Raw genomic sequence first — 11,498 nt, 5'->3', positions numbered from 1 at the left:
AGAGCGGAAGAACTATTTCTGGATCTGTGATTTGCAATCTTGTAGACGCCTTGATCACATGGTCCTTTAAGAAGGATTTGATTTGTTGTCCGATCCTTAAATACAAACCCGTTAGAGTCAAAGGTAATAGAGATATTGTTGTCTTTAACGAGATTAGATATTGATAAAAGATTGTAAGACAGTGAGGGAATATGTAAAAGCTGTGATAAAATAAGCTTACTCGACGGGGTTGGAAGGATGCCCGAGCCCGTATGTGCAATAGGGACGGATCTCCCATCCCCGAGAATTACCGTGTCAGCACCGTTGTAGGTGTTGTAGAAGTCCATGTTTTCAGTGGTGTTTGTCATATGAGATGAGGAACCGGAGTCAATGAACCAATCGGTGTTCGATGTGGTATCTTGATTCGCAGTGAGAGCGGTATTGTTCTTAGCAGCAACCGGAGTTGGCTTGTAATTGATGTTGAGCCTATGCCAGCACGCATCCGCACCGTGCCCTCTCTTTTTGCATATTTGACAGGTGATAGCAGACTGTGAGTTGCTATTCAGCCCTGTCGCCGATCCAGATGTGGATCGTCCTCGGCCACGTTTGCCGCGACCACGCATCGAGTAGAGGGCGGACTGATTATCCGGCATTTTTGGAAACTTCTGTGCAATATTCTTGAGGTGAATTTCCTCACTGGCAAGAAGCGCATAAAGGCTGTCCAGCGACAGAGATCCTTGCATTGTGCGGATGGTTGTCGTGAAGGCGTGATATTCCGGAGGAAGGCCATTGAGTATGTAGAGTATTACGTCTTCTTGATCAACCGAAGAGCCGGCGGAGGAAATCTGATCAACTATTTTCTTGATCTCAGTAAGGTACTGAGTCATGTTCATGGACAGCATTGAGACGTTGTGTAGCTCGTTTTTAAGCTGTATTACTTTGGAACGGTTGGAGGATTGAAATCTGGTATGAAGAGTTGTCCAGATGGTGTGAGTTGATTCAAGATGAATCACATAAGGAAGTAGTGCTGGCGAGATGGTAGAACACATGGCGGTCGCCAGATTTTGATCGGTAATCTGCCAAGAACGCGTATCGTGATTTGGATCGAGATTTTCGGTGTCCGGTTTTGAATCAAGAAACTCGGCAAACCCATTTGCTCGAAACAATTTGGCAATCTGAGTACTCCAAATAGGAAAGTTATCTGCTGTAAGAGCGTGCGGAACAAGTAGTTTGAGATTTAAAATCACGAACTTGAGAGAGGGAGAAATAGCAGTGGTAGAGGAGTTTGCTCCCGTCGCAACGCCCGTGGAGGAAGAAGTGGAGGACTGAGCCGCCATGGAGAAGGTCCTCAAGATCTTGAGCCTCTTGATACCATGTAGAAACGTATAACCCGACGGTACAGAGGAAGAAGAAGAACAAATGAAAAACTTTATTAATATTTTTCCTTCCCTTGTTTACAGATATACAAGTGTATTTATAGAGCTGCATATAAGATATGTACACGTGTCGGCTAATGATAGGATAGCAATGTAAATTAAACCAGTGGTTCTTAACAGATATATCAATATCTATTTTATCCTTTCATAATAAATGAGTCGACTCGTGAGCCTGCTCGAACTTATAAAATAAAACTCGAGCTAGAGCTTGAATCGATTACTTAATTAAGTTCAAGCTCAAATCAGAAGTGGCCTCTCGAACTCGACTTAACTTAGACTCATTTACACTCCTACTCACCACTTTGAATTGGTCTCCTTTTCATCTTGTAAACCTAGAAGGGAGATATGTGGGATTTCTATGAGATTTTCGTATTATGCAGGGGTATTGTAGGAAATTCGGTAAATTAAGTATAGGGGTAGTTTAGTAATTTTGTGAGGGAATAGGTGCCTGTCACCGACGGGTTGGTGGTTGGATGGAAATGTGATGTCTTGATAACGTCCCCGCCTGCTTCTGCTGCGTGGTGGAATAGAATAACAAACGTGAGCCAACAGATCTGACCGTCCACCTGGGTGGTGGGGTTGCATGGACAGCTGGATGGTTGGGAGCTATGGGCCAATCCGACGTGTTCGCTTCTAATTGGAGGAAAATGTTGTTTGGAATCCTACGACTTCAACGGTAAAAAAGGGAATATTTTTGGGGGGGAAAAAAAAAAAAAGGAATTGACTTTGAAGATATTTCCAATTAATGATATTACAATGATAAGTATATATTTGACTTTATTTTTTGAAAATAAAAAATATATTTTATGATAGCTTCTCTTCTTATATAGGCAGCCAATATTATAAATATTTTTTTTTTTCTTGAAATTATATTTGAATAGTTCAAAGGCATTGTAATTCTAAAAGATTAGAATTGCCAAAGCATAGAAGTTCATTTTTTAATTGAACTAATGATAAAATAGAAAATATGATTAAAATTTTAGCATTGAATATTTAATATTTCATTCGAAACATTTGAGACTATGATAAACTTTCTACTTTTGTCGTACGAAACATAACGAAACTATTGACTCCTTTTGAGGATGGATAAAATAGGTTAGGATGTGCATCACTTTAGAAATTATAACAACATCAAGCATTTTTCTCATTATGTGGGTCGGCTATATGAATCCTTTTTTTTCATTGGGTCCTATTAAAAGTCAAATTCTCGTTTAAATCTAACAAAGAAAGATCATTTCTAATATTTTATAATCAAATCTTTTTAGGTCTTTCTCTACCTTTCTTAACATAAATCAAATATAATACCTCTACTTTCCTAATCAGATCATCGGAAAGCTGTTGTTTTATGTAACCAAACCATCTAAGGCGACTCTCTCTAATGTTATCTTCCAATGAAGCTACTCCAAACTTTTCACGTACATGCTCATTTTGTATCCTATCTCTAGGGGTAAAGACACTTATCCACCTGAGCATCCTCATCTCTGCAACACCTAACTTAGTATTGTGCTTCTCTTTTAACACTGTCGTTTCCAGGTACCAAATCCTGGATGGGAAAAGTAGAGGGCTGCGTTAGGTAGTCGACAGCTATATAGCCAGCGTAAAACTTGTTGAATAATCTTGACATGAATCACTTTAAAAATGAAATTGAACAAAAAAAAAACTTCTTTCTTAGAATATTGAGCAAATATATTTATTGAGAAGTAAAAATTAATACTTAAAGTAATTTTTTAAATTTTAATTTATAGAAATAATATTTTAATAAATATATTTAACGTGAAGCTATCATTATAATTAATTAATTGACATTTCTTATTTAATAACTATTAAACTTCTTAAAAATAAAAATTTAACATAATTCATTAATTATTTTTTTACATTATTATTTAGTTATTTTTATTTAAATTGAATTAAATTAAAATGAATAAATTTGAATGTTTGAGATTTAAAATAATAAAAATTAAATAAATGTTCAGAGTTTTTTTTGGAAAGAAACTATAGATATGTATGACATATATTGAATATTCCATTAACAAATTGTGCTCCAAGTTCTTATTTTATGGGAATATTAATGGTAAGAAAGTCCATATGATTGCTTGGGATAAAACTGTTATTCCTAAGCAGAATGGGGGTTTAGGTATTACCTCTATTGACTCTCTTTATTACAGTTTCTACTCCACTTTTGTTTGGAATATGCTTACTCAGGACAATTTGATTTATTCCTAGTTTAAGTATAAATATTTGTCTCCCTGGAAACCTCCATTGGCTAAAGCTACTAAATTCTGGAAGAATATTTGTGTCACTGTGCATAAAATCAAGACACGTTTTACTTTCCACATTAATCGATCCTTCTTCTAATTTCTCATTATACTGGGATTCTTGGATTAATGAGAAATCTTTGTCTGAGTTTTTTACTGTGGCCAATTAAGTAGTTTAATGGGTTAACTATTCAAGATTGTATCAGGAATAATATTTGGGCTCTGTGAGATTCTTTTCCTGAGAATGTTGGGCATATTATTTATTCTATGGAGATTAAAGAGCAACCAGCTTTGGCTTGGGACGGCTCTTTTAATCCTAAGTTTAAGAATTTTTTGTCTTCCAACTATGCTTATTTGGAGGAGGTAAATTGGCATAAATATGTGTTGCACAAGTATTATTCTCTTAGATATTCTATATTCACCTGGATGACCATTTTGCAGAAACTTAAAGTTGCAGATTTGTTGATCAAAAGATCAATCCAGAATGCTGCCTTTGCAACAAAGCCACGGAAGATCATAACCATCTCTTCTTTTATTGTGATTTTACCTTTCATGTCATTAGCAATCTTATTCCTGATTTAAATTCTTTCTTACTTAGACCAAATTTGCTTCAGGTTTTAGAATTTTTGGACAACTTGCTGCATCAGACCAAATGGGAGAATTTTTGCTGTTTGTCGGTTTGCTGCACCGTGTATCATTTATGGAGAGAGAGGAATAATCGCAAATTTGCCAACAAAAGGAATTCTCCGGATAATATCATTAGCATTATTAAGAATGCTATCAGTGTCAAGACTAGCAACTGGAAGCACTTCAATCAGTTACTTGAAAAAATTCCAGTTTTGATTGAATTTTTCTTCTGTTTGGTGGTCCTTTGTGTTTTTTAGCTGGAGCTGTTATTCTTTGTTAGCTCTGGTTTGTATCTTAGTTGTTTTGGTGTTGCATGTCTAGGTTGTTTTTTAATTTTGGTTCCATTCTTGATTATCTTAGATCTTTTGTATTCCTTTTAATTTTCGGTTCTGTAAGTCTGTCATTTGTAACCTTTATATTTTCTTAATAAAATGGGCTATTGTCCTGATTAAACCCAAAAAATAGACATATATTGAATAATTTAAGCATTCATGCAAGTGATTAACCCTGATTTGTATTAAAATTCACCTCAGGAAGTTTTGTGAAGTTTCATTCAAGCCAATAAATTTAGACTATGGCTTCGTTTGAGACTGTTTTCTTACTGCTTCTTAAAGCAATTTTTTAGTATAAAAATTTTAATTTTTTAACTAAAAAACTACTTCAAGAAGCAATAAAAAAGTCATCCCAAACAACCCTAAAACTATAGTTTTTTTAAGTTTAGCCTAAATGAAACTCTCGTTGAGAATTTGAGATGTTAGAATTACAGCGTTTTAATTCATTTAATACAGCGTTGATGTAATGAGGTCTGAATATTTTATGGAGTTATTGGACTCTCTCTCTCTCTCTCTCAAGAAACAATCAATAGTTGAACTCATTTATCTCCTAAATCTTCAATTTTAATTGGACATTTCATTGAGTTTTAATTCATTTAAACCCAAAAAAAACTGTTATCTTTTGTTTATTAAAAATTTTGAGCCGTTGCATTGAAATTTTCTTCATAAATATCAGTAGAATCAGCTGTTACTGAACATCGTTCGATCAAAGATTAAAAATGGAAGCCAAAGTTGCTATCTTTTTCTTCTTCTTCTTCTTCGCATTCTCGTTGCAGGTTATGAGCTTTCCGATTACAGAGAAGGGCGATGATATTGAAGAAAAGAAGCAGTTAGTTCTGAAGGAACTGAAGGAAGTCGTCGGCCTTCCGAACCTCGCCGTCGGTGATCACGGCGAATGGACGGTGAGAGCGGTTCAATTCATATTGGAGAAGATGAACTGGAAGTATAATTTCAGCGGCGGAGAGAAGCCGGACCCCAAGGAAGTCGAGGCGGCGACGCGGCGGATCGTCACGGCCGTTGGTTGGATTCTCTCTGATCGGCAACTGAACCCATACAGGTACTATACCGTTATGTAATAAATATATTTAAAAATATTTTTTTTAATATTTTTCTTTTAAAATTATAATATTTGTAGAAATTGTTAGGTATATATATTTTTTTTAAACCCATAAAGGGGCCTACGCGTTCATATCAAAAAAAAGGTTACAAGATCCTTAAAAGGATCCTCGAGCTCACAACTGCTCAAAAGAGCTACACGATTAAAAGAAAGAAAACCTAAGAGCCGGTGATTCCTTGTTCTAAGATTACAAAAATCAGTCAAGAAAAAACTCGGGCTGTAAGAGAACAGCACCCAAAACTGGAAGATCCTAATATAAGCATTCAGCACCATCTTCCTGCAAAAGTAAAGAGAAAGACAAAAAGGTAAGGAATTCGTAAAATTGAAATGTACCTTGTATTCTTTTAAAATCTCCATTTGATCAAAAAATCTAGGCATGCAAAAAGTAAAACTCAAAAGATAAAAATTAGTTTGGACGCTAAAAATCGCAGAGACTTCGGATAAATCAGAACCAATATGCCCAAAAGGATTACAGCTACAAAAAGAAGACAGAAAGTTCCTCCTGTGCTTAAAAGTATCACTGCAGATATACTTGATGAGCCTATTGAGGCAGGAAATAATACCCTCCGTTAAGGATCTCTCAACAGACAGCAAAAAGGGATCATACTCCCTCCAGCAGGGCAAAAAATAACAAAAAGAGGTATTATGATAATGCAGAAAAACCATCATGCCCAGCCCCTGCCCCTGCCCCAGCAACAGGAAAATAAAACCGAGAAAGAGCCTACCAACCACAGAAAAGGGAAAACTTAACATCCCAACCAGCTTCAAGAAATAGAAAGATGGATCCAGAAATAACTTCATACCAACCAGCAAGCCAACATGAATCACAGTGCAGCACGTAAGGTAAACCCCATTCAAAGCACCAGTACCCCAGCAACCAAACCAATAAAGAAAACACTCAGCCATCTGAAAAGAAACACCACCCAGATACCTCACCACCAGAAACAATGGCCCAAAAAACCACATTCAAAATAACAAAAAACCCTCCAGTAGCCAACAGAGAAACAACAGAACAACAAAAACAAGGTAGAACCGCATGGAAGAACAAAGCCAAACGGACTAATCCAATTGAAAATAAGGCAAATTTAAACGGTCTAATCTGACAAGACCAAGCACATCATTGGGGAGGTTGAACTCCTCAAACTCCTCAAAATTAAGAAACATACAACCCCTTTTAGCAAGTAAGTCAGCCACCGCATTCCCCTCCCTTAAAATATGCAAAATTTTAAACGAGGTCCTGGAGAGAAAATGTTTAATATCTCTAATTTTATAAAAATTCTCAGCATTGGCAGAACAAAGACCTTTGATATAGTGAATGATAAGCATAGCGTCCACCTCAACCCAAAGATTAGCAGCACCAATAAAAATACAAAGCTTGATCCCATACAGTAAACTATCCAATTTAGCTTGTATAGCATTAGAAGCATTAGAGGGACCTGCAAAAGCCTTAATAACATAGCATTTATTGTTCCTAATAATGCCACCACACCCCGCACCAGAGGGATTAAAAGCCCCATCAGTATTAAGTTTAAGACAGCCCTCCAAAGGTTTATTCCAAAAAATAATTCTAGTATTAGGAGAAATCACAGGGGACAGAAAACTGAAGCCAAACTCACTAACTAAATGATGATAGCCTTTGAAAGAATCTTGCTTGATAATCTTAGCCACAAACAATTGAGTGATTTTTTGTCTAATTTTAGAAACGATAGAAACATCTTCCATCCTTTCATTAACATGTTTAGAGACATTCCTGCTTTCCCAAAGATACCAACAAATTAAAACAGGAATAATATTGTGAATATGGCCTTTTAACTTAATAAACCAAAAGGTAAGAACAGTATGCATGGAATTGCAGTTAAAAGTAGGAAAGACTTTAAAGAGATTATCAAAATACATCCAAACTTTCATAGCAATTGGGCCTTGAATGAAAACATGAAGTAAATTTTCAATGTGGTAGCAACACTGACATTTAGAAACAATAACGATGTCTTTCTTAATAAGCAAAGTGTCCACAGGAATGTAATCATTCAAAATTTTCCAAACTAAGAAGGAGTAAGTAGGATGAATGCTCTCATGCCAAAAAGCAACATTAGTAAAACTGGTAGGCCTAGGATGTTTAATAACATTCCAAACATGTTTGGAGCTAAAATGGCCATCGTTAGAGCAAATAGACAAAATACAATCATCCATGTCTGAATGAATAGAAATATGCACAATGGATTGGACAATGAAAATAGGCAGTAAGTTATAAAGTAAGTCCAAATTCCACATATCATTAATGAAAAAATCCTTAACTTTACAAAAGCCAATGGAACGGGTATTTAAAAGATTGTCGATCAAAAAATTACCCAACCAATTGTCCTACCAAAATAAAATATTGCCACACCCTAGACCTCATTGAATAAGATCCTCCGCCTCCCATTTAATGTTGCAAAGTCTTTTCCAATTAGGAGAATCACCCAATTTGAAATAACAGTTTAAAGGATGCTTCAGTCCGCAGTATTTAGAATACATAAATTTAGCCCAAAGACTTTTATTAGCTCTAAAGTTAAACCAAAGTTTAAAATTGAAGGTAAGAGCCATATCTTGAATAGTTTTAAAGCCAAGTTTCCCCTCATCCATGGAGCCCGAACACCTATTCCAAGACCCCCACAAAATAGCCTTAGAATCCGCCTTGGAACCCCAAAGAAATTTGTTGAAAAGCACCTCCAACCTTTTAGAGACATTAACAGTCGGAACCACAATGTGAAGCAAAAAAATAGGGATAGAGCACAGAACATGTTTAATCAGCAAAAGCCTACCCCCATAAGATAAATAATTAAAAGCCCAAGAGTTAAGTTTCTTATGAATAGAATTAAAGATATCATCGAAAAGAAAGGACTTTTTTCTTCCTTTAAATAAGGGAGTGCCTAAATATTTCATCGAAAAAGACTTGAAAATTAAACCCGTTTTCCTTTCAATATTGTGAATGCGAGAAATAGAAATCGATTTAGAAGTTAAAAACGAGCTTTTGAGCTTGTTAAAGGTTAACCCGCTAATCTTCTGAAACTTGTCAAACAAACTAAAATTTTTTTGAATATTCCGAATAGAACCATTAGTAAAGATAATGAAATCATCAGCAAAACTTAAGTGAGAGATAGGCATAACACCACCAGATCGAAAATACAAATTCGGATTCATTCTAAAAAACAAATTCATGCCACGAGAAAGAAATTCCATAGCAATAATGAAAAGAGCCGGCGAGAGATCGAGGATCTCCCTGTCTAAGACCATGTAAAGAAGGAAAAAAACCATGAGGTTTACCATTAATAATAACCGAAAAGTAACAGAACTCAATGCTATGCTTGATTAATTTAATAAAATGGGAATTAAAACCAAACGACCGTAAAACACTATAAAGAAATTCCCAGTTCAAGTTATCATAGGATTTGGTTATATCCATTTTGAAAATAATGTTCCCGCCAACAACTTTTTTATCCAAATCATGGATTAATTCCTGAGCAAGTAAAATGTTATCAAATATGGACCTCCCTTTAACAAATCCAGATTGCTCCAAAGAAATGATCTTAGGAAGAATAGAAGCAAGTCTCCCCATTAAAATTTTAGAAATCAATTTATTGAAAAAAGAACACAAGCTAATAGGCCTGTAATCATTCCAAGAAGAAGCATTTTGAGCCTTAGGAATTAAAGCAATAGAAGTAGTGGTAAAAAATTTAGGATATTTAGAGCCACCAAAAAAGTCAACCACAACATTAACAAGATCCACCTGAATAATGTCCCAAGATTTTTGGAAAATTTATTAGTGAAACCATCAGGACCCGCAACCGCATCAGAATTCATGCTATTTAAGTTCTCCTTAATTTCCTCCACAGAAGGAACTTTAGTGAGAAAGGTATTATCCTCCTCCGAAATAAGAGCAGGAATAAAGGAAAAATCAATGTGCAGCATAGGAGTAAAGTCTGAATTAAAGATATTGAAAAAGAAATCAGAACTTGAAAGGGCAATAGCATTAGGCTCAATGATATCCCCTTCAGGGACACAAATTTTATTAATTTGACGACTAATATTGTGGTGATTAGCAATATTGTGAAAGAATTTAGTGTTATGATCACCTTCCGCAAGAAATTTGGAGGAAGCCTTCTGCCTCCAATAAACTTCTTCCTTCTCCTGCAACTTATAAAGAGAAATTTTAGCATCATTAAGGATAGATAAGTTCAAGGGAGAGGGGTCAATCATATAATTCTCATCCGCTTTTTTCACCTCATCCTCCGCCACCAAAATATTAGTAAAAATGTTTTTAAAAACACATTTATTCCACCAAGAAAGAAGTTGCTAATCCTCTTAAGCTTAAACCAAAACCTAACCATACCAGAAACACTATCCGAAGGAGCCAAAGGAGCCTCCCAATTATTTTTAACAAACTGTAAAAAGGAAGCATCGAGAAGCCACATGTTTTGAAATCTAAAGGGAGAGATGGTGTTAGTAATTGTGTTAGAAAAATTTAAAAGCAAGGGTGAATGATTAGAAAGGGTCCGAGTAAGATGACTAACATGAGAAATAGAAAAATAATTAATCCAAGCAGAATTAAAAAGAATCTGATCAAGTCTTTGCCACATAACACCTTTATTCCACGTGAAGATATTACCAGAAACACCAATATCATGAAGGTTGCAATGACAAAACATATCATTGAAATCCTTCATATTGTAAAAGTTAGGAGCCTTACCCCCAACCCTTTCATTAGAAGAAGAAATACAATTAAAGTCTCCCCCAACAAGCCAAGGGCCGTTAGCCGTAGAGGAAAAATCGAAAAGCTGATCCCACAAAATCCTTCTACCAGCTCTAGAACAAGCAGCATAAATAAAAGAAGCATAGCAAGAGGTTTGACTAAACAAAAAATTAATATGAACAACTTGAGGGAGATCAGCTATGACATTTAAAGAAACAGAAGACTTCCAAAAAAGCCAAATTTTGTTGGAACAATTGCCAAAAAAGTAGTCATAACCCAAAAAATGCTTGAGAGAGTCAATATTATTAGCAGCAATCAAAGGTTCAATCAAAACCAGCATTTGAGTACCATGAATTCTACATAAGTTTTTGACCCTATCCTTAGATAGAGAGCCACCCACACCCCTAATGTTCCATAAGAGAGCTTTAACCATTAATGGAAAGTGTTGAAGATCTAGTGATTCTAGGGTTAACCGGAGAAAGACCCTTAGATTTCTTACCTTTCTTTTTGGAATGAGAACTGTTCCCAACCTCCATAATTTTGTTTTTCTCTTTGGACGAGAACATAGACTTGGACGGCTTCTTTACTTCTTCCATAGGAATCTATATATCAATATTACCATGTTCACGAACTTCACCTTCCTCTAAGGTATCATTAGAGCACTGTTTACCATCAAGATGAGTAGGGGAATTACTTTCACTCTCACTAGCAACATATTCTTTATATTGATGAATATTACCATCCTCAACAACCATATTATCCTCATCAATAGCCCCATGCTTAAGAAGAGCCTTTTCAAGATTAACAGCCATGTTCAATGTCTCTAACACTTCAACCAAGTTATTGTCAGTTTTTTTCACATCCAAATTATCGTGTTCTAAATTCCCATCCTTGGAACCTTCTTCAACGATTCTTATGGAAGAAACAAGAAGCTGGCCGTCTATGTCGTTATCCACTTGCTTGGGAACATTGTCGTGCTGAAATATTTCAATATTGGGGGGGGGGGGGGGGGGCCAAAGTGCA

Source organism: Dendrobium catenatum, unplaced genomic scaffold (assembly GCF_001605985.2).
Source record: "Dendrobium catenatum unplaced genomic scaffold, ASM160598v2 fragScaff_scaffold_716, whole genome shotgun sequence".
NCBI classification, from domain to species: domain Eukaryota; kingdom Viridiplantae; phylum Streptophyta; class Magnoliopsida; order Asparagales; family Orchidaceae; genus Dendrobium; species Dendrobium catenatum.
The sequence above is the reverse complement of the archived record's forward strand: the minus strand, read 5'-3'. Positions refer to the sequence as shown.